General features: G+C 41.8%; 1 protein-coding gene across 4 annotated transcripts in view; it reads right to left on the minus strand.

Annotated features, from left to right (window-relative positions):
* The window catches only part of si:cabz01090165.1 (uncharacterized protein LOC100333421 homolog), a 228,343-nt gene that overhangs the window by 160,206 nt on the left and 48,480 nt on the right, over window positions 1–19,657 (minus strand). For all 4 annotated transcript variants that reach the window (XM_058634134.1, XM_058634133.1, XM_058634135.1 and 1 more), the window contains exon 2: window positions 17,054–17,094. The gene's annotated coding sequence lies outside the window, so the exon portion shown is untranslated. The remainder of the gene's footprint in view (window positions 1–17,053; window positions 17,095–19,657) is intronic.

Below are 19,657 nucleotides of genomic sequence, written 5' to 3' on the forward strand. Positions count from 1 at the left end.
CGTTCACTTTATGTGTTCATGACAGGTGGGGAGCAGCAGGTGGGCCGGGGGTGTCGCCCCTGGCCAATCGGGGACAGGAAGAAAAAAAAAAAGCATCAGTGACGGATGTGAAATAGGACAATGAAAAATTGACTGTGCATCCAAACAGAACACAATCTGAACCAAAGGCATCAGGTGCTGCACGTCTCCATGACAGAGATGCAGTATTAGTTTTTTTTATGGAAATGTTTCCCATAATAATTCCCACCACATGTCAATTTAACTGCACCAAGGTCCCTTTCCTTTGTTAGTAGGAGGCTTTCAAACTCATCAAGAGAAGAATGGAGAAGGCCCAGTTGCCATGGAGACTCCTAAAGCAAGTGGCACTTCTGCATTGGCTTCACTTTATGAACAAAGTTACAGCAACACCAACAGTTATGCTATCACATCACAACCACTGCAAAGTCAAAGTCATCATTGCATCACCACACAAAAGCACTCCTGACACCCAGTGCCACACTACAGTAGTGCCAACTCTAACGCAGGATTTCAAACACCAAATTTACAAATAACTGCACAAAGGGGGTGAGTTAACTTTTTGGAAACAGGTCTTAGAAGAGTAGCTATGAGATGCATTCAAGGAAACCCTTAACACTCAATCAAAAGTCTGCTTCTGCTGGTAGTGGCAATAGCTGCTAGTGATGTGTCGGTCGCGAATGAGTTGGCTCCAAGAGCCAACTTCTGTCTTCTACTGGTACTTTATTTTGATGGACACCCCATGCGGCCAATGACAGGCGAGGACAGACGAGGATCGTACCATTATGTAAAAGAAGGAAGGGGGCAGACGCTCAAAAGACAGCTAGTGCAGCGGTACAAGCCAGGGTGACACAGGGCGACAGAGACACAGGGGATCCAGATTTAAATACAACTGGGTCAGGGGAAAAAAGTGAAGTAATCTGAAAAAGAAGCAGCATGTGGCTGCATTTCAAAGATATTGGAGACTGCAAAGCTCAGTGCAGGGTGAGGTGAGGTTGGTTGGTTGGTTGGGTTAGGTGCAGGTTCTGTGCTCAGTTGTTTTAAAGGTTTGATTAAAATGTTAAAAATGAGTAACTGTATTTTTTTGGTAATGGAAAACAGTGATTAAAAACTGCTTACCAACACACAAACCTTTCATAATTGCCAAATCCGGCTAAAATAGAAGGCTCTGAGTGACACTAAGTGAAGAGCCATTTGGGGAGCCTTAATGGAGCCGAGCCAAAAGATCCAAATCTTTGAAAAGAGCCCGACTTCCCATCACTAATAGCTGCACCTTTAAAGAGGTTGTCATTAGCTCATTTGAAAAGCATGGAAATGCACTTTTATTAAGATAAAATAGTTCATTAACTAACACCTGAGGTATTTACACTAAACTGAAGAAATACAGTGGAAATTATTTTAGTATGGAAAGGATTTATGTCTGGATGATGCTGTGTGTATTTAATCACCACAGAGAGACAACCAAGTCATTTCTGAGCTGAAATTGACTCACAACATTTTTGTCATCTCGACAAAAGGAAATTAAGGAAGAAATTGCAGTTTGATCGCACGTGATTAGCGCCGTCTTTAACATAATGTGGAGGGCAATCCACACGTTTAGTTTACAAATTACACACGCTCCAAATCTGTTCAAATCACTGGCAGTTTCTGCAGTTACAAATCAATGGACGACGTCCTCGGGAAACGCTCGAGCTGAGCAAACAAATGATGAGGAAGAAAGTGCTGAATTTCTGAGGTTTGAATCAACTGATTTTCAATATCTCCTAGTTTCTTCTTTGTTGTTGTGTGCTTTCAGTAGTTTACAATAAAAACTTTTTGGGTTATTACGGTGTCTGAGGATTCTGTGGCTGTAGCCGAGGTCACCAGGTCCCTCCATCGTCAGCCCCGTCCTCTAACTTAGCTGATATGTGTCAGAATGCTGTGGGATTTTTTTTTTGTGGTCAGTTGATCGTTGTCAGTGAAAATTCTTGCAGCCTTATTAAAGTTGGATGATGTCAATAAAGTCCTGTCCTTTTGCTCCCACTCTCTGCTGTTCTTTCCACAGACAAAGGGCTTATTAGCTGGCCAACACACACACACACACAGGTTTGCATGGTTATTCATCTTTGGACACTGCAAAGACTTGCATTAATTTTTGGAACAGCCTAATCAAAGCATTTTCCCTAACCTTAACAATTATCAGCGAATACATAACCCCAACCTTTGCCTAACCATGATTCAAATCTCCTTAAGAAATAAGGTTCTGCCTCATAAAGACCAGGTTTTGGTCTTCATAAGGATTACTGGTCCTGACGAGGTCAGTGTTTTTGCCAGAAAAAGGTCCTAAAGAGGTAACAAATGCAAGCAAACGCACATCATGCCTGATCTTGACTTAAAACAGACTATTTGATATACTGATATATCCTTATCCTATTTATGTCTAAAAGGACGCCAACATGACGCCCCAAACTTCTGAATGTGCAATCAGGGATGTGTTTCTGGAAACCCAGACCAGAGCAGAGGAATGAAGATTCGCCGGATGCAAACAAGTCGTGCGAGATCTTTTCTGCCGTGTCTCCCATCCACGCTTGTAAGCTATATTAAGAAGCTTGCACTTTGCCCAAACAATAACTTACTAACCTGCAGTTTACCCATCACTAAACATAACGTTCAGCCAAACAACACTTTTTATGATTACAAGTGAAGACAAAACAAAGATGTCAGGAGGAATAGCGGGGATTTTCTTCTCCACAGGACTTGAACGCTAAACTGCAGTATTTTCCATTCATTATCTTCACCGCGGATGCTGCCACGGCTTCATTTATCCTGCCACAGTTCCATCGTCTCGCTGTACATCTGCGTGGCCATCTCTGCTCTGCTGTCGCAAACACACAGAATCATATTTGTCATAGTTTGACAGGTCATGTTCGGTAACGGGGAAACCTGCCATCAGTGGGACATTGAAGAAGTCCAAAAAAGATTTTTAGCTTCTTCGGTAGAACTGGCAGAACATCGGAGGAACATATTTTCCACAATTGATGAACAATCCTCAGCAGAACTCAGCAGGTTTTACACCTGAGCTAGAAATCTTCCCTTATCAGACTCAATAATACTCACTAGGTAAAATGTAACTGTGTTAAACTTTCACATGGCGACGCACACTCGGGGGCTCTTCGTCAAAACACAAGCACGTTGTCAGTGTCTTCAGTCGTAAACTTCGGCGAGCGAGCTTGGCCCGAGCTCCTTTTCGTGAAACCTCCGTCTTTGCGATGCGAATCATAAAGCCAAGACAAACAAAAAAACATTGGCTCCTGCTTGAATTCATAATCTTCATTATTTACATCTAATCATCTGCTTGGCAGCACAAGCCAAGTGGCCCACATTTTAACCCCCTTGACTTCACCGAGGCCATTCTTCATTTTGCGGCACATTTCTGTGTGATCGGCTCTTTCATCAACGCCGAGGAGGTGAAGTGGTTTATGGGCTGGTAATAATTTAAATGGCAATCCATTTGTGCGGCGATGACTCTGGGTGATTTAATTAATCAACAACAAACAATAAATGTTATCTGCAAACATGTTTATGTTGTTTGACATTTCTGGTGCCGGCAGAATTACTGTATAATTAACCACAGTTAAGCACATAAGCAGCGTGCGGCGAGATAATGTCTGAGAGAAAACATTTGCTTTGGCCTCAAACAAGAACGTCGTCGCAATATAATGAAATAAAAAGGATTAGGACTGCTTTGAAGGTCCCTGACCCTCATCTGACCACACACCATTCAAGGTAAATGTGTTTATGGACATCTTCATATGCACGTGGCTGATGGAGCAGAGGAGTGTGGGACTCATTAGGAGTCTAATTGCACACATCAGCTGAAGGGTTCTTAACCTTTTACGGGCTGGAAACTCTCAGAGATTCCCACAGGCTCATTAAAACATAGCACTGCTGCTTCACAGCTAAATTCAAAGCAAACAAGAAGGTCAAACTAGCAAACACCTTTTTGACAGTCTGACATTTAAGTAAAGGAGAATAAATAAGAAAATGGCACTGCGACAGTCGGACTCATTAAAACACACTAATTCACTGTAAACCATACAACCGAGAAGAAGGGGGAAAAAAAGAGGAACTGCTGAAGCGGACAGAAAAGTAAACAAAGCCAAACGAGGTGTAAATGAGTTGCAGTTTCACAGCGGGAACAGGTTGAGGACGGTGAACTTTGACCTTTTTATTTTTGTTCAAATTTTGCTTAATACTGTGAGAGTTCTAAACACAACAACGGAAGTCACATGATCAACATCACAAGGAATTTACAACCATTTTTACAGACCCCGTTACTTGTTAAATTACGATATTAAACGCGTCTCACTTTTTTCATGACAGTTTGACTGTCTACATACCATTTTAAAGGCTACGGGAAATGGAGTCAACAAATATGTTGTTTTCTGACTCAGATTGAATTCACCAAAGTGATGTAAACTCATCAAACAAATAAGCAGCAGCGGCTCTGCCCCCACAAGCTAAAAAAGCTATTCATGCAGTGACCCAAACTTCGGTTGTGAAGGTAAAGGTCTAGATAATATACAAGGTAAAGGTTCTACAGTTGCCTTTTTGTGTCACTAAAATCAAACCAAATGCAGGATTTAAAACGCCGTCGTCACAAAACATTGATGGAGGCAGCAGTGGATCAACAACTCCTTGCGTGCTGTGGTCAAACATCAGTGTGTAATAAGCCAACTGTGTCACTGGCTCCTTCATCCTGAACTACCCCCTCTGAAATGATCCTTGATCTTCATCCTCTATCCACAAAAGGACTTTTTTTTTTGTATTTTGTATTTTGTAATTACAAACACGAGCTCAGCCACTGTTGTTAACAGGTGAAGCTGTTTGTGTCACACTGACAAGTGCAGCTACTTTAGCTGCAGGGCAAAGTTTCCCCCGAAAAGACATTCACTGCTGTCATTATAGTTGTACAGGTACTTCACCGCTGCACTCACAGCACAGCAACCACAGCTCTGATTGTCCTTTAGGTAATACTGCTTTATTGAAACTATACATAAACTGGCCCTGGTCTAATAAGATTCCACTTCTCAAAGTTTTGTGATGCATTATTCATATTTCATTTTGAACTGATGGCAGTGAAGAGCTGAAGAGTTTCCCTCCAGGGCATCAAAATGTCAAAATCAGCATATAATATACATTTGGGCGTAAATAAGTCAAACAAGTTGAGTCGATTACAAGGCGGACGAGGGGATGAGGACTGATCCAGCTTGATTAATAAAAGTCAGGGCGCTAGATGGATGAAAACAGAAGAGAGGAACGAATATGGACGAGAGCTCCGAGTGTCCGCACAGAACAACGGAGCGTTCCCACTGAAGATGACACACAAGCTGCAAATGCAAAGATGTGACGAGACAAATAATTCCCATCAGTTGTCTAAGTCACACAAATCCAAACGCTGCAGATACATAATTGCCATTTTTGCTTTTTAAACACTTCACATTCAGTGTAAATGCACCAAATCAAGCATTTGGGAGAACCTGTCACGTTGGCTTCATCATACAAATTCTTTATGTTTTGTCCGTTATTTTCGCAGATATTTTAAGACCCACTCAACATTTTTCAGCGGCCTTAAATCTCGACTGCGCTCTGCTGAATCCATAAGCTGGATGGGGGATTGTGGATCTAATCTGTCATTCTTGGTTGATCAATAGTCAAACTGCACCCAGGCTGAAAGTGCGGTGATAGAGTGAGCATGAGGATTTAATGGAGATGAATTAAAGTGAAAGACATTTTGTGGAACAGCGGCAGATTTCATAATTTCTTTATTTATTTTTTTTACTTAACTCACTAGTTTCTTGTTTACTCTGTGATTTTTTTCTCTCTGAAATGATGGATGTTGTTTTAAGTGGGAGCAGATGGAAACCACTGCAGAGATAGAGAGGTTTATTCAGGCCTCTTTAGAGTCCATAGGCCGTAGAGTCTATATAAAATCGAATGTATTGAGCCGCTGCCTCCACAACACAGAATCCATGGGACAGGTTGGACTGGGAAGGATCGACCTTTGGATCATTTGTTCCTCTCAGATGGAAGGATATGTTTTCCTTTTCCATTTCAACCACCAGGAAATTATTACATCACTCTTGATTTCATGTATATCTGCACCAGCATGCTTGTTTGATGGATAGCAATTTTTGTGTTCTCTTCTAGACAGGGAACATCTGTAACTGTAACTAAAATCTATTTATCTGTATTTATTACCTTAAGAATACCATAAGAATATTTTCTGCACTACACTGACATCCCTGTTTGACGGCCTTTTCCAGCAGGAAACTGACGTTTGTGTCACTCATCAGTGAATTCAAGTGTACCATTTTATGATGGAGTCGTCGCATTGATGAGAAAAGCTCAGGAGAGAGAACCTGCATCCCGAAACCCAACAATCAACTTTGTATTTCCCTGCCTGCGATTCTGCCGACTGTAGCTTTCAGTGAAAACTGTTCCCATGGAATCAGACCTGGGAGGATGAACATCTGGTTACAGGGTCTTGGCCCACTGGTCCCAGTTGGACACAGTTCAAAGAGGTGACACTGACACACCCCCCCGAGGGCTCACCATCTGCAGTGGCAGGCTTCTGCTTGAGGTGCAGTGCAAGTCAGGCGTGTTGATCCCTGGTGGTGCACAGATGCATCAGCCACGTACCCAGGATTAGATTTTTCGTCTCAGCATCAGCAGAGAAGAAGTTAAGAGTTGGTGCATCCCGCAACTCAATTACATGACACTGTGTATAAACGCGGCACTCGCCAAACAAAGGGGGCAATAGGGACACTTGGGTTCAGAGATGTCTGTATACTTGTTTTTTTGAAAGCGAGAACATGTAATACACTAGGAATTCTATCTGGGTATAAGGTAAATAACGTTCCTCTTGATTTGCCCCACATGTTCTCTACTTGTAAAGAGTGGTTATTTGAGTTGCTGTTTCCTCTCTATCATTTCAAACCAAGGCCAGTTCTGTGGCAACAAGACTAGAGAACGATCGCTTACTGCATCGGGTCTCATTTTTGGACCATTTTCTTTAAACCCTAGAGATGATTGTGTGTGTGTGGAAATCACAGTAGTCCGTCTGGCACCAAGCCACCTTTCCATTCTGAGGCTCAGTTTGTTCTTTAGCGTGTCCTCCCTGACCGTGTCTACATGCTTAAATGTCATGTGATTAGACACAAGCGTTGACAAGCAGTTGAACTGGTGTACCTAATAAAGTGGCTGGCGAGTATGTGCCTGAAATGACCAAAGCCAGTTGGCAGCAGATGGAGGTTGTGACACCAATCACAGGAAAAGAGATGAGGTGTCGCCGTGAAGAGTCAGAGTTACCTGCGGCAGGTAAATCACTCTGCTTTCAGACATACAACCGCTCCAGCGTGAGGGGTACCCTCAAGAAATGTAAACAGTGGCTGTTACGTATGAGCAGTGACCATCTGTCAGTCTGACGCATGGCCCCGGTCAGCGGCCGACTCCCCATCACACGTGATTGGCTGTCGCCATGAGACCAGGACCTCGTTCAGCCAATTAGCTCATAGCGAGGTGGCGGCGGCGGCGGCGGCGAGGAGACCTGCTGTGTAAGCTGTTGCCGTGTGTCTAAATGTCAGCTGCCACAATGGAGGGGAAGGTGAGGAAGCAGCTGACGCGTCCTCGTGCATGTATTGTGATGGTGTCACCGTGCCGTCGACTGGAATCTCACGTGAAGCAGATGTTTGGGGCGCTGCAGTGACACATGCCATGGTGAAAAGTCATGTTCAAGTCTAATTACTGTGGAGTGTGGAAACATACAGGAAGGAGAGGTTGTTCAGGTCTGTTGCTCAAGCCTTCATCATCACCATTAACGTGGTATTAGATCTGAAAACTGGATATGTCAAATGCTTCTCCTTCTGTTGGGGTTTATTGGCAGTTGGCAATAATCTTATAACTGCATTACCTCCACCTACTGGACTGGAGTGTGGACAGACGATACATATCTTCATTAACCCAGTAGTTCTACTCTTTCCCAGAATATGAAGGTTTTCTTTTGTGAGCTGAGCTATTAGGACTTCCCTTTCTTCTTTCACTTTATAACATTAAATTATAGTTCTGGTGTACTGCACTGGTCACACAATCCAGTGGGGTGTTTTCCTGTGATTGAATCGGTACGGTTATGTGCCAGTTACTGTTGTCCCGTCATCCTGCGTCAGCCAAATGATGAAATTCCCTTGTAAAATGTATTTTTTAACTCTTATAAAATATGGCTCTATTCCCACTTGTCTTATGATGGCACTAACTACACTGTGAATGCAACAGTGACAAAATAAGACGTCTCAACTCACTGACGGAGGCAGCAGTGCAATCATGGGTATAAAATCACACATTTTCGGATGGAAGCGGTTTTTACAAACTACAAACTTCGGTTTCCTGCTGAAAAAAGTCCATCTAACTTAAGAGATAAAGTGTTGGGCGTATCACCAAATCGTCACAACCACAGACTGCGTGCTACAGGAATACAAAACAATACGGGCACCTGTGCAGGTTTCACAAGGATTAACTGTGTCGAACCAAACTTTACAAATGTCTCATACTTTTGGAAAGTGGCTTAAGTTCAGCCTCTCATGGCCGCTGGAGTTAGGCCACACTAAGCTCTCAGTGTCGTCTGATCGGAAATATGCAACAGAATGACATTTCCTGCGAGCGTCGGCAGAAAAGTAAAGAAGTTCCTGAAGGACAAGGAGCTTCTTCCAACCCTGAGCGCTCGTCTCCATCCACTCAGCTGTTGTTGAGGCCGGACAGTTGCTTTTATACTCTATTAGTCCCACTGATCATCCAGAGACGTCCATGTCAATAAAACTCATTATATGAAAATGGCTGCTAATTACCCGCGCGCTGCCCTGCTCATCAGCACAGCCCGGTCCAATTCATCACTGCCACATTTATGAAACATCATTATCATTTTAAATCAGGGTGGGAATATCAACATCATTTAGGGAACGCACCTAATTATATATGATAAAACTTCATCATATGGTGTGATGATTTACATTTTCCTTATTTGTGGTACTTGATTGTTTTTAAGGATTACATTAGTGTGGTCAATCCTTTGTTGCAAACTCCACACGCGCAAAGAATGTTGATTTTCTTGGTGCAGTCGAGTGAGCCAAAGTGAAACATGAAGCATTGGACTTTCTGCAAAGTCATTACCGCTCAGATATGAGAAGAAAATGAAAAACTCGAGGGCCACAAATTGGACTTGTTCATTTTGGAGTCAGAAATTAGTTTGACTGTAAAGCCAAAGTGTATTTTTCCATTCAGTCTCCGCTCACGCTCATTACATTATGAGTAGTCGTGTCAAAATGTCCTGGCTAAAAAGAGACGGATTTAATGACCAGAAACAGACAGAAATAATCAACATATTGAAAATAAGCAGCTAATTAATTACATTCATGCAGCCTTGTTGACTGTGCCAGCTGTGCTTAGGTGTGTGTGTGTGTGTGTGTGTGTGTGGTCACACGTCACTCTGCTGATGCCAGATGTGTCACTTAGTGTTTAAAGCCTATCAACTGTGTCAGATGTGATCGGCAGCAGCTGGACAAACAGCGATGATGACAGAGTGTCAACTCTCTCCGTGTCTCACACACATTCTTGGACAGTATTCTCTACGAGGACACATGTTGACATAATGCGTGTCCTCGCCCTTTGACCCTCAGCCTCACCATCACCAGCCAAAATGTCCTCACAAACAAAGGTTGGAGTCAAACGTTGTCCTCACTGCCTACTTAGACACACACACACACACACACACATTATCTATACGTGAGGTGGTTAGCTTAGCTCATGTAGGAGGAAGATACAGTTGATCTTCTGAATATACACATATTTGTCAGAGATATACAAATATGCATCAGTAATCCACTTACAGGAGGCTCTGACTGTATTAGTTAGTGGATCACAAAGTTGTCCAACTTGCAAACTGATCTCCATTTGATAAACACATTAGCAACAAAGACAGAGGTGCTAAAATAAATTAATAAATTAATTAATTAAAGAAGACAACTTTTACAGTGTTGCTACTCAAGTGATCTTCCTTAACTGTGAAATGAGGACAGTTGGAACAAGTTGGCGTCTTGGAATCAAAACTACAGGGGGCGCTCCACTTCAAACATCGTTCTCTCATAAGTTACAGCCTCCAAATACAGCTCGATGGCACTATGAATATATAATATACAATGCCAACATTACCCAGATGTCTCAGATGTTCACATTTACTGTTGCATTAATGAATGAATTGTGTGTTTGAGCTTTGTTTGTCTGACATTCACAGTGTTGGTTCTGACACACACACACACAGTCCCACACACACACTTGAAACAACGTGACATTTAGAAACTATAAACTAACTGACAGAATTATTGGCAATGACAATGTCAGCGCTGAACCGAAAATGTCAACACAGCACAAGTACATACAGTATTGGAGCGTATTATAGAAGCGCTGTGGTGATATAGACGCAGATTCCTTCTTATCTGGAGCTGAAAACTTTTTGCCTGAAAATGAAAACACTCTGCCGTGTAGACGAAGCGTACAAACACACTAATTAAAGATAAAAGTAGCAGGGTTATTATTACATTTTACAGCCGAACAAAACCTCAGTGGGAGAGCAAAAATATGCACACACATCATTATTATTATTGTTATTATTATTATTATTATTATTATTATTATTAATAATATAATAATAATAATAATAATAATATGCGACCACGAATGACCAGCAGTTGTGAACTCTGCAGCTAATTGAGTAATTGTAAGTGCAGAGATCTCTCAGTGTTAGTCTGAGTTAAAGGAGCTCCAGCAGAAATCTGACCCAGTGCTGCTCGGTAGCTCGCAGTGTGACTGGCAGTTAACTGTCACCTGGGTCAATACTTAGTTCCTGTGTCTCCAGTCCAGCAACTCTCTGCTTCCATTACTTCCATTCAAAGGCTGCATTCACCGGGCTTCTCCTTTTATAGGCCAACATGCAGCCACGGCTCTGGCACAGTCGTGACTCCCCGCTGCCTCAAACTATATTTCTTCTCCCTTCTGCTCCCACATCCTCCACTTCCTTCCTCCTGCTCCTCCTCATACTCATCCTCAGGCATTCAACCTATGCCAACAACACTTGAAGCACATTTGAAATGAGCGTTTTTCCTTTGCATACCCAGCGACGCACATATCGACCATTTTGAAACAATCAATATTTCTGCAGATCTTCAGACATCACGGCCCACAGCTCATCAGCAACTTCCTGATTCTGTTGATTTCCTCTTCCGTCTGCAGGTGGTATCCACCACTGCATCACTACTTTGAATACAAAACATAAACAATGGAATCATCATGTTGCTGTATAAATCATCTTAGACACTATTGTGCGTGGCATGCATTTTGTAAATGACGGTGGCACGAACAGTACAGGTGGACATGCAGTGCATGAGCTCTCCATCAGGTGACCAATATATGGGATGTTTCGAGAACCGTATATTGGAGCAATATTTTGAAAGACGTTTGCAGAGGTTTCCACAAGAGAAGCAGCGACAATGTGCCTGGTGTTAGCCATGGTTGATGTTCGCCATGTCTTCGGTCTTCAAACCTTAAACAAATGACTTAAGATTTGCCGTTAACTCAGACCGTGGAGCCAGTTATACTCACCACATTATGTGTTGGTGTCATGCTAGTGTCAGAGTGTTACAGCCCATCAGAGCTCAATGTGGAACAAGGCTGTGTAAATGGCTGAGAGATAGAACCTATCTATGAGAGCAGCTCCCAGCAGGCAGAGAGACCACAATTACCACCCAGCTCTGCTCTCGCCCTCCGCTGAACGGCTCACTCACTGATCGACTGTTCGCCGGCTGATTTCACCTAACTCACATCAAACACAAATGAAAAAAGAAATCAGTTACATCCACGAGAGTTAAAGTGACATTATAGAAAATGGAGTCGCTGCTGTAATCTCATGAAATACTCTGTGTATCTGCCACATGAAGAACCAATACATTCCTAAATCAAGTGAGTTCTCCACAAGAGACTTAAAACCTGACGGAAGCCCATCACGACACAACCACATACATAAAAGCAACATTTAGTATTTTCTTTAATTGATTTAGCAGAAATACTCTGACGTTTAGTGCCCTCAAGTTGAAAAACACCTTCTTTTTTTTTGACAAAAGCTGTTTGATTTCCAACAATTTCAAAAAGCAATGGGTGGGCTGAGAAGAAGTCAATAGACATTTTCACACTCAAAAGGTTTCGCTAAATCATTTTTCTCAAACCTATAAACCATTCACATTTTGTTCTGCAGACAGAAAAAGAAATGACAGGACGCGCTACAATTAGCTCAGGGATAACATTTGGAACCAGCACAGCCTCCTTTGTGATTCACAATCCTGCCTAATCTGAAACCTCCCTGCAGCAGCAGTATGTGCCAGGCCAGCTCCTTTATTCTGGTCCAATAATAAACCACCCGACATCGCTGCTGTCCCAAAAGCCCCCGCGGTTGCCATGGCAGTTAATAAGGCTCATTAAGATCAAAGAGGAGACTGTTGACTCCAGCGGAGACGAGTCGAGCCCAGTGGAATGCAATTAAGGCCGACGCAGAGATCCTCTGCGCACCTGATGTTATGCTAACAAGTGCGGATACAGCTATGGGATATTTCGGGAGGAGGAGAGGTTGCTATACGTTTGCAGGAATGTGTCCGTGTGCTGCGACTGGGAGTCAAACATTCTGCATTTAAATGTGTTTAATGTGTTTCTCCGTTTAGCTGAAAGCAATAGGTGAGGAGAGGGAGATCATAGGATAATGGGTGTCGACGGCTGCCGTCCCATTACAGACTGAAGGTTACAATTACTATGATCACGTCTGAGCAGATTTAGTGTGACTGCCCTTCTAATTTTATATTTCACCAAGTGTTAGAAATAACTTTGAACGAGAGCGAGCAACACAAATTCAATTGCACACAGTCCAATTACAGGTTTTGTGTGTGGTGACAGCCGTTACATGATACATTTAATAAACAGGGTTTTCACTGTGTGCTGACAGTGTGCGGTGGTTCTCTCATCTGACGTTTTCAAGTCGTGCTGCTCACTAAACAGGAAGGTAATGGATTTGTATCTGATTGGGATGAGAGGAAGACCACCTCGTTTTCGACGCAAATTGCAAGACGCCGCCTCAGCTCACTGCCTCGTGTGGACAAGAGATGAAATGAAAAAGAACCGGTTATTGGATTTATGTATATTAGACCTTTGAAAATGATATTTGCATCCACTGGTCGACTTTTTTTTAATGATCAAAAGCCTAATCAGATATTCTAAAATCATACTTGCTAAAATGCAAACGTGGCATCATTTGTATTTGAGTGTATTTGACGCTTATATCGGCATAAATGTGTGACATACGATCATGAAGGCCTGAGAGCAGAGATAAAAAAACTAAACAAAACAGTCTACACCGTATTTAAGACCTCGGAGCAAACTCACACAGACACACATGAGGATTCCTATTAATATTCACGGTAAATCATAATAAACTGCATGTTGGTTGCCAACGTTGCTGCTTCCTGTCTGATCTGACACCGACAGTACACCTGCTCAAGACACGAGAGGTATTTAGTTAAAAGCTGAGCAATGAAGGAGATGATTTTGCCTTGTTTTTTTAAATATAAAAAAAGTAAAATATAAAGGTCATCGCCACAGAAAATCAGCACTTTTAGCATTGGGGACCCAGGAGCAGCTGGCCTTCTGCTGCCTCCATCAGCAAATTTGTTTTAGATAAGTAAACCTGAACAAATAGCACTTTTGAACTTGATGATGGAGGCAACAGTGTCTCAACAACTCGTGCTTGCTGTGGTGTTACATTGTTAATTACTTGTATGCAGAGGAGTGAGTATTTTACAAAGTGAACGGTGAGATTACTGAACCCATTCTGCAGATAAAGCAGACTTAAAGTGGCATTATGTTTCATTAGGTTAATCTCTTGTTGATCAGGTGAATTGTGTTTTTCCTGGTGTCCCTGCTCACAGCCACAGTCTCACTGAGAATGTGCCCGTCTCGTTTCCTGCAGGTTCAAAGCATTGTTCATGAGAACTGTGTCATTATTTATTACTGATAAAAACAAATGTGCTGCTTTTACTGCTCAGCTAAGGAGTGGACGACAGCTATCAAACAAAAAGCAGAGCAAAGAGAATGTTTATTTTTGTTTAATACTTAGATAAAGACCAAAATCTTAAGATAAGATTTATTTTCCTTTTTTCCTGTTTCGCTGTAACTTACAAAGTCTTGATGCTGAGCTTTACCGGCAGCTAAAAAACAAACACACGACATGGAGGCTTTTGAACACGCACAATCTGCGGTTCTCTTGGGTTTGTGAGGCTGAACACAGGGATTGGTTTGGTTTGAATAAAAAAAAAAAAAAAAACTTCAAAGAACACACGACAAACTTCAAGGACTTAAAATAAATCCATTGAAATCCAGTCAAGAAAACAGTGCTGGGACCGACTTCTGGAACTCAATCAAATCTCTCATGAAGAGAGATTATTAAAGGATTGAAGTTTCCTTTCAAGTGACGCGCTGCACCTTCAGAGGAACGTCTCTACTTTGTGAAGGTGTTTACTTAGACTCTGCTCATGGATTGGAGCTGCTTTTCTATTGTCGTTTACTCATGATGCTGCAGAAACAATGACGATTGGTAACCACGTACTCGTTTCTCTCTGCCGAATCAAACATTATATCCTGAAGAATTGCATCACAATCTAAACTAAAAGGTCACTCAACCTCCACCAACTGTCGGTTTATTTTCATTTAGCTCTGAAAGCTCTTGGATCCCCACAAATATTTAATGGCTTCTTCTTCCATGGCCCCGACACCATTTCCCCACGAGGTTTTGTGAAAATGCAACAAATCCTTTCACCAGATTCCTTCCTAACAAACAAACAGACCAACCAATGACTGACCCTGATGCAAACAGAACCTCCTTGGTGGAAGTCATGTGAGCAAAATGTCTTATGACATGATAATCAGCATTGATTTTGATTTTATGGCCGTAGAATTGTCAAAAAATGTTCATTGAGTGAGTGTTTCTGCCCCTTTTTCCAAGTTACCTTTCACTTTCGACATCTGACAGTTATTCAACCGTTTAGGAAGCACAGTACTGAGAAGCTGACGTCACAAACACGTGACGCGCTGGGGAATCTTGTCTGTGATTGGACGGTCGTCCGCAGAAGTCCTGAGGGCGACCGTAATGACGGAAGTAAACGGGTGCAACGCTTTATTTCTCTGCTTTCCACTATCCATCCATCCAGATTCTACCAATTTATCCTCCACATGAGGGTTACGGTAATGAGAAGTATGCATGCGAGGACAGGATGGTCACAGAAGGGTTAAAGAGACTAGGTTACTCCAGTCCACTTGGTGGCAGTAATGCTCTTCAAGGCTGGTTTGTCAACAGCCACTTAAAAGACAGAGTGACACAACCCCAAGATCACTGTGTTTTTTTAATCTCTTTAATTGACTGTTGCCATCGCCTAAAAAAAACACACACACATCATAACCACAATGTGTTATCGTACATAGACACACAACACGACAACTCTTTAATTCATTCTTAATGACATATTTTAGTTCTGCCAGTTTGTGTAAAACTGAACCGTTTCAAACTTTTACAGCCAGAAGTGGAATTTTTTTAAACATTTTAAAACGTCTCCCTGCCGCAGTTCTGATGCTGTTCAGCATCTCTGAATTAGGGTTCAAAGGATAAGATTAATGTTGAGTGAATGTGCAAAAATCATCTAAGGGCCTGGATTAGTTCTGGGTATCAACAAGTACTAAAAACGCGTCGCTAATTATATATCACTCATTCTAGATCTAAAAAAAAATAAAAAACGTCAGAGCCTTGAATTCACTGCATGTTTAATTGATCAGCTTCGCTCATTGAAATCAATGAAACTGCGCGTTCAGTTCAGTCCTATGGCCAGACTCAAGGTCCCAATATTATCACCGAGCCTTAATTAAAGATAAAGACTTTGGTCACATATCATCAGTAATGAGGACGTTTCCCCAGTGTCCCCAGTTAATACAAGCTGACAAGTGTTACTGTGCCTTTAGAAACACTGATTCTCACAGTCTGATCATGTGTGTGAGAGAGAGATGTAACTTAACAATAAATAAAAAGTCCTGACAAAACAGCAGCTCCTGGGACGTTCATAATAATCACGTTAATCACAACTGCGGTGCCACATGTACACAAGCGTGATCAAGTTACACACGGAACATCTTCATCTCAACATGACAGGAGCCCAGAGAACAAGCGGTTTCTCAACTCTGACACCAGAACAGAACAGAACTGATTCTACTGAGCTACAGTCAAATAACAGCATAATAACCTATGAACAGTGACATTTTTCCCTTTGTTTTATATTTAATGAAGTACATTCTTACAAAACACATTACAAACAACTTGAAATTTCAAGTGCAATTTCAACAATTAACTTCCACATCTGATTAACTGCCAGATGTGGAAAGTGAGAGTTATGTTTAACATTTTCTGACTATTCTACAGCCATAATATCAAAAATAAATCCAGATTATCATGATGGCCATAAGAGGGTTAAAGGCTGATTGAAAAATGCCTGTATTTTTTTTCCCCAGCTCCGGAAAAAAGCTTTGCTCCGTCTTGCAGAAGATGCTCCATCATTACTGCATTTCAAATAACAGCCACTCTAAATCATGTCGTATGTTATTCACACAGATATTCAAATGTCAAGGAGAGGCGGGCAAGTGGAAGATCCACACACAAGGACGGAGGCTCTGTATTATTAATCATTTTTCGTGAAGACGTTTTCACGTCTGTGACTACTTTGCCTCATCACTAACTGTTGCCGTTTGACACTTCCTTTTAGGTTTGCCCCCAAATTGGTCCAAACCACTTTGTTTCCGTTCCTGTTTGACACAAACAAATCCGAATCCACTTCCTTCTGAACATTATTTGTTTTTTTTAAGTTCATTCGCTTACCTTCTCTGTCATCTGGTTGCCAAGTCAATCCTTCCCGAGACCTAGAACAAGAACAGAAGAGGACATTTATTTTTCACTGCCACTGAAATGGTGCTGTGGAAACATCAGGTAACATCTCATACATTAGTCAGTGTTATTGTGGCTGTGGACGATCAAGAAGGCCGACTTTGACCCTTTTTTATTATTAGGTCTCTAAATCCTATAGAATGCCAAAAAAACAGCAATGACTCGAAAGGACCAGTGTGTGGGATGTAGTGACATCTAGGGGTGAAAAGCCATATTGCGAGCAACAGAATACCATTTTCAAACAAATACGGTGGCTGCCATGGAAGAGACACAAGGGTATCATAAAGGTTCATAATTGTCACATGATAATGAACTAACGAATATATCATTTTAAATATTATGATCAAATGTAATGTAATTATAAGAGTAATAAAAAAATCTGGGGATAGATCCCTAAATTCTACAAACTTGAACCTAATGCTCTTCTTTATTTATTTATTTTTTTTTTTTAACTAAAAGAAACTCCAGGATGATTCTCAGTGGCAGCTTTGAATGACCGTTATCAAATAAAGCATCAATTAATAACAATAAAATAAGATGAACGGATGTTGAAGGTGTGAAAATCAGAAAGAAAACGTGTGGAAGTCAAGTGGCAGGATATCAACTGTGTTATAAATAACTTTGCTTGTGTTTACACCGTCCCTCAGCCGTCTTTTTATTTTTTGTTCTGGCAGTTAGTGAGTGGGAGGAGAGGATGAGGCAGCGATGAAGCCATGAGTCACCGCACGTCTTTTTTTTTTTTTTTTTTTATTTGTTGCCAAAATACATTTCGGGGGGGGGGGGAATGAAGACACGCCAAAAACCCGCGACTCAGACGCAAATGGATTCATTTTGAAGACACAGGCGCGACTGACAAATGGACGTCGCCACAGGAGAGGAGGAATAAACGAAGGGAAAAACGCAGCAGAATGAATTACAGAGACGATTTTAGCTCCATCTAGATGTCTGTGTGTCTGATGGATGACTTGTAAACACTGACACAGGGAGGGGGGGAGTGAGCAATTCAAAATAAATAAAAGAGTACTCTTATCATTTTCATCTGAATACAGAGCCTCTCTCCTCTTTTGTACCATCCTAAAGTTTTCCCCCCTTCTCTCCATCATCCCTTTTTTACATTTCTCTTCCTTCCATTAACTCATCGCAGAGGAAATGTCAGACATGGCAGATCAAAGCCGTCTTAGGCTGCATCCGCTGAATGAAATCGGACAAGTTTTTAGATCAACTTTGATCTGCAAAAAAAATCTGAGCGTCACATCACGCTGATACGCACCGGACTTGAGATTAAAATAACATTTTCTTTGTTGTCAGGTTAGTTTTTACCAGTTTGCTTACAGACATAAATCCAACAAGACAGTATTCTGTATTCCTTATTTTAATAATTTGCTCCCATTGTCTTTGCAGTGTAATATGTCAATTATAAGACTTTGGACTTGAGCACAAAAACTATGCTGAAATGCTTGAAAATGCCGTGTTTTTAGTGAGTTTTCTGAAAGGAATCCTGGGTCCTGTGCGCGTGTTTGTTATCACATTCTCACATCTCTCACACAGAGAGATGTGAGAGATGATCACACTTGGTTTGTTTCCTCTGTAGCACCAGGACTTAATCACGCCGACTTATCCAGCAGCAGCTGTTACGTCAGGGCCATCACGTTCGACTGCACAGCTCATCGCGGCCGAGCCTGAACACGATGCGGAGGCAGCAGCAGCAGCGGCAGCAGCAGCAGCAGCAGCAGCCATGGTTGTCTGATCCGATCATCATGCAAACAAAATGTTCAGAGATTCCGCTCCATAGTAAATCTCCCCTGTCATTAATGCAGAGGTCATTTCGGAGTCGATCGCAGCAAACCTGCGGGGAGAGTCTGAAAAGTTCAAGTGCACTTTGATGTTGAGTAAGGAAGAAGAGCTGTGGAGAGGCTCTGATGATGGAAGGGAAGGCTAACACTCTTATTATTGTGTGGTGGTTTTTCCCTTTTAGGGTGTGTGGGCTCATGCTACGCAGGAGGCAGAGTTGTTTTATGCTGATGACCGTGCAGAGTTTCAAGTTAAAGTAAAGGAGGGATGAGAAACGCTGAGGCACCAAAGTATTAGCATTAGGGCCGGCAGAGAGGCAGGGCGGACCAACAACAACAACAACAACACACAGTTACACCCACACAAACTGCGCACACAGCTACTCTTCATGCAAACTAATCCAACCTTAACATCATAGATTAAATACACTTTGAATAATTCAGGAATAAAACAAAAATGCACAGTGTGTTCACAGCAGAAAAGAACAACACTCTTCAGGTTTTGTGAAGTGTGGTAAAATAAACACTTTCAATCTGCCATTTAACGTCATGGCACACAGGAGTTGCCTCCATCTGTAAGTTTAAATGTTATTTACTGAAATCATTCAAGTCATTTCAGCTGAGTGACACAAACAAGGCCGTTTTCGTACTTCAGATGTCAGTCAATGACGCGAGCATATTCTTAAGATGTCGTAGACTTACATTTCCTTTACGAGGCTTATGATAAACCACGTACAGTCATTTTAAA

Source organism: Solea solea, chromosome 7 (assembly GCF_958295425.1).
Source record: "Solea solea chromosome 7, fSolSol10.1, whole genome shotgun sequence".
In the NCBI taxonomy this organism is placed as follows: Eukaryota; Metazoa; Chordata; class Actinopteri; order Pleuronectiformes; family Soleidae; genus Solea; species Solea solea.